Raw genomic sequence first — 5,239 nt, forward strand, 5'->3', positions numbered from 1 at the left:
CCTTTGGCACAAAAAAAATCCCAACTCTTTTGTAACCAAGCATTCAGTACCACAGTAAATAGGTTATTCCATGCCCCTGTCTGAACTCTTTCCCCATCCTGACATCTGCTCCTCCTCCGTGGCTGGCAATTCCACCTGTCCAGTTGCTGTCCCTGAACACCTTGGAATAGTCTGTACTCACAAATCCTGTTGGTTCTCTCTCCAAGTTATGTCCCAAATCTTCTCAGTTCTCACTATCCTCATGACCTGCATGCTGGTGTGAGCCCCCACCCCCGTCTCCTGGATGCCCGTAATGGCTTCCCTACAGTTCCCCCTGCCTCTACCCTTGTTCTCTTCAGATCTTTCCTCTGCCTGGCATCCCACTGGGTTAATACCCCTCAATGACTCACCTGCTCAGTACCCATTCGTTACTTCCCATCTCATTCAGAGTAAAAGCCAAACTCCTATAGTAGCCTACAAGACCTCACATGATTTGGCCCCTGATACCATTTCTACTTCATCTCTACAACTTTCTTCCTGTTCACTCCGCTCCAGCTATACTGACTTCCTTGCTACTTTGAACATGTGAGAAATGTCCCCTTTCAAAGTTCCTTTGTGTAGGACCAACCGCCTTTGCCTTGAATTCTCTTCATCTGTCTTCATGCTAATTTCTAGAGATCGATGCATGTAAAAACTTTGTCCGTCATGACACCATTTCCATGACTGCATGTCTTGTCATACCTGATTCAAACAAGTGCTGGGTACATTTTAAAGCAACTGGCAGAGTGAGCAGTGTAGTTTGACACCAGATGGAAATGATACATCTTTGGACTGCTCCTGGCGTACTGGCTGAGCCCTACAGACAGTGTCTGCTGCCTGGAAAGGCGCGCCCGTTTGTTGGCACACTTGCTGCTCGATGGCTACTGCATTGTGTTATTTTTGTTAGGTGTTGCCATGAGTTCCCAAAACTTGAAAAGCTGTTGAAAAAGAGCTGAAGAGCTGAGTTGTCCCTAGCTGCCAAGTAGACTAGAGTGTCCGGGATCTGGGACTGAGCACCCGGAGGCCCTCGACTTATTTCTCCACGTTGGCAGAGTGCCCAGAGTCCAGGATGGAGAACTTGGGGGCATATAGGTAATCAGCTACATCAGTTTAAAAAAAAAAAAAAAAAGCCCCTCCCAAAGGAAGGGGTGATTATCCTCCTAATGCCACCGGGCGAGTCTGATCCCAGGACCCGTGCTGACCAGTGGTGGGACCAGGACGTCATATGCTCCTGGGGTCACTCGGTACACCGCTTCCCTTTTCTTTCTGAGCCTCACGGGGTTGAACGCTGGCCTGTTCCACGGTGTGGCGGGAGCGCGCTCGGCGGGAACGCGCACTGGCCATTTATAGGATCTGCGAGAGGAGCCTGTCCTCAGGGGAGCAGAGCACAGAGCCCCACCGGCTGTAGTCCAGGCGGCAGACTTCTCTGCCTGCTACTGGTATGGTTTGTTCCCCGAGAAAGTGGGATATAGGAGGTCTTTTCCCTGGAGACTAGTCACTCAATGTTTAACAAAAAAAGAAGAGGAGAAAGGAACGGCTAGTTCTGGCTCCCCCCAAATGCCCCAAGAAGTGATACATTAAATTTTTTTTAAAAAATTGTAAAATGAGTAACCAACACTCACGGATTCTCTTAGGTACTGCTGCTCATTAGGAACAGAGAGAGTCAAACTCAAAACAGAGTTTGAAAGATAAAGCTGATGCCACTATTGCTCTCTTCGGTGTAAAGCCCAGCCCTCTGAGGTTTAGTGAGCCTGACACCCTCGAAAGGGAGGCCACTGTGCACCTCAGAGGCCATGCAGGATAGCCAGGAGTTTATCAGGTAAACATCCAAAGAGATATAACAAAGAAAAAAATGGCCAGGGACACAAAGGAAAGAAAGAAGAGCGAGAGAGGGAGTGGGGGGGGGGGGCGGGGAGGCAGGAGAAGAAGAAGAAAGGAGGAGGAAAAGAAAGGGAAGGGAGGAAGGAAGAAGGAAGGGGGAACAAGGAAGTAGGGAGAGAGAGACAGAGACAGAAAGAAAGGTTACACATCTGAGACAAGCCATTCTAAAAGATTTTTTTAAGGGAGAAGGAAGGAAGGAAGGGAGGGAGGAAGGACGGACAGGGAGGGAGGGAGGGAGGGAGGAAGAGGTTTTAGAGAGCCTGGGAACATAAAAGGTGGTGTGTAAGGCAGGCCACTGGGCCCTTTCCCCCTCCTCCTTACTGTAATTGCCTAGAGGGCTATACTGTGAGCTGTTAGCCAGAAACAGAAACTTGCGCTGTGAGCTATCAGCCAGAAACAGAAACTTAAAAAACTCTGGCTTCTTCGGGTGGCTTAAAAAGCCTTAAAAAGGGGAACCTGGGGGAGGAGGGAAGAGAGATAAACAACCTTCGATTAGATATACAGTGGAGAAAATAAAAAACAAATACATAAATTATACATTTTTTATATTTTTAATATAAATACACAATAAATAAATTTTATATGTAATAACTAAGTTAAAACAAGATTCCACAATTTGACTCCAAAATCCAAACTTTGTATACCAAAATTTATATATAAAACAAATTATATATATATAATTATTAATATAAAGCAAATATATTTAAAAATTTAATACATTTAGACACTGAAAGAATTTGTATAATGAAAAGATTGTTATACAATTGATTGGCTTTTGTTGTAGGCTGAAAACCTATGACAAATTCGGAGTTAACTTTAGCATTTGTTAAAATGCGCCATGGACAAAGATTCATAGACTTAATCCATACTTGGGTTGAAATCATAGTTATACCTGGGGATCCAGCTAAATTTAAACATTACGCCCTCAGTAATCTTTAGAAGTAACTAAATTAAGAAATAGAAAAATAACTATGCCTCACTTTAACTGTAGCCTTGCCTACATTTCCCAATCTAGCACCTGTTACCCTAGAATATTTCACAATGACTATAGATGCTCTAATGCAATAAATAATAAATTAGAATTAAAGTAAATCTTTGGCACTTATAAATTGGCTTAGTAAAATGGGACTCCACCAACTCCCAGTTAATATCGCCCAAAATAAATTAAAACAGGGCCTTTGAGGATCAAACATTATATACGACCTAATTAATAAAGGGCTAATTATCCATCATTCCTTCTCCATTTGACAGCCCAATTTTGCCTATTCTTAAACCTGGAGGAAAAAGAAATACCTGTTGGTCTTATTACTACTATCCTGGGCGCTCTCACTGGTTTACACCCTCCAAATAAGCCATTATCTGTCTACAGCCATGCCACCCTGAATATCCCTGATCTCATCTGATCTCGGAAGCTAAGCAAGGTTGGGCCTAGTTAGTACTTGGATGGGAGACCACCTAGAAAGACCAGGTGCTTATAGGTGTTTTGCTTTTTTTATTTTTAAAATAAGCCATTATCTCAACCAAACATGGAAAATGTGGAGGCCCGCATGCCATTAAGCTTGGCCTTATAACCCAAATAGCTCACACCCTGCCTCTCACTAGCTAAATAGCAACTAAGGCAAAGGGCCTGTAGTAATTGGCCATATTAGACGGCCTGCCTGCACGTTCTTGCTGGCGCTCCAACCTCAGCCTCATTGTAATACCATAGAACCGTAAGAGCAAGACTTATATCAAATGGGTACCCACTTAAAAAGGATGCCCCATTCCCGCCTCCCAGAACTTGCCCTGCCCCATGAGGTCACACTGTCTGGAGATGACATTGTCTCAGATCACATGGCCCCAACCCCAGACTTTGCCATTGGGGATGACTTAATCCAGACGCTAAAATCCTCTGCGCCAGTCATCCTCGTGACTGCCTCTCCTAAGGCACAAATTGGACTCGGGACATCTGTTGCTTTTCTTTCTTTAACATTAGGGATTCAATTACATTTCTTGAGTTTGTGTGTGTTAAGTTCTTGATTTTGATATACTCCTTGCTCTGTGCCAAATTGCACACTCTTATACTCCCGTGCCTAAAGCAAAATCTGGCAGATTCCCAGCCATTCTAACAATTAATGGAGATGATTATATTCCAAGCAAGCACCTGTCTCATATCAGTCAAGCCCGCGTGTGGAGGACGGCCTTCTCCCACTGTCCGCTTCCAGCTTTCCGTGACAGTCTCCCACCTGGAGCTTCAGATCATGATCACTCCTTCCCCTTGGTTACGTACAACAACCCTGATCTTACATATACTTTACGAATTTATCGGTTCAAACCCTCCAACAACAGCCAGACTTTCCACCTGCCACCTTGACCCAAGGAATACACCAAGATATTATTGTCAATTATTGTACAATATTTGATATTACATAAATGTATATACGCATATATATGTGAGTGTTATATATACATATATATGTGTGTGTATATATACATATGTGTGTGTATACACATAGAGAGAGAGAATGGCATAAATAGATAATATCTTTTATAACACAACCAAGATGTTATCAGAAACCCTAGAAATTTCAGATCTATTTTCTTGGCTAATGTCACATAATTGAGAAACTTAGTTGTGGGCTAGCCTACAAGGATTTCTTAGATTTCTTGTGTTTCTCCTTTTTTGCTGTCATAGTAAAATGTTTTCTGTTCTCTTTAGAGCAATGTATGGTCTACTCTCTATAAACATCTCCACTAACAGTACGCCAGTTTCCTTACTATAACGCCAGAGCATGACAGAGCCAATTGTATTAAGTATATATACTTTTTATTTTCTGCATTCTCAACGCTGTGGCTTCCAGATCTCAATGCTCACCACTCACATCAGAGGCCACTCGAAACAATTGGGAGCTTTCTCCAAGAAAGAAAAAAAGGAAAAACCTCGCAAATGGTAAGAACAGCCAGGAGACCAAAAAAAAAAAAAAGTATGCATCTAAAGAAATAAGCTGTTTTAAAAGATTTCGTTTTAAAAAAGAACGGGAGAGGAGAAGGAGAAAATGAATAGATTGGAAAGCCTGGAACAAAAACTATTGCCTATAAGACAGGGCTTTTTCACTTCCCTCCTTTTTCTATTAACAGACGAATGTGTACACACACACACACACACACACACACACACACGGATCTTTTATTCAACCATAAAAAAAAAAAGAGAGAAGAAAATTCTGCTGTTTGAAACACATGGATGAACCTGGAGGGCATTATGCTAAATGAAATAAGCCAGACAGAGAAAGACAAACACTGTATGATCTCATTTACATGTGGAACCTAAAAAAAGTCAAACTCTTAGAAACAAAGGTGA

General features: G+C 42.5%; 1 pseudogene; it reads left to right on the forward strand.

The window, feature by feature from the left end:
• The first annotated feature begins 3,260 nt into the window (after positions 1–3,260).
• Positions 3,261–3,380, forward strand: LOC118612227 (annotated as a pseudogene).
• The last annotated feature ends 1,859 nt before the right edge of the window (positions 3,381–5,239 follow it).

The sequence above is a fragment of the Rousettus aegyptiacus genome, unplaced genomic scaffold (assembly GCF_014176215.1).
Source record: "Rousettus aegyptiacus isolate mRouAeg1 unplaced genomic scaffold, mRouAeg1.p scaffold_m13_p_15, whole genome shotgun sequence".
NCBI classification, from domain to species: Eukaryota; Metazoa; Chordata; class Mammalia; order Chiroptera; family Pteropodidae; genus Rousettus; species Rousettus aegyptiacus.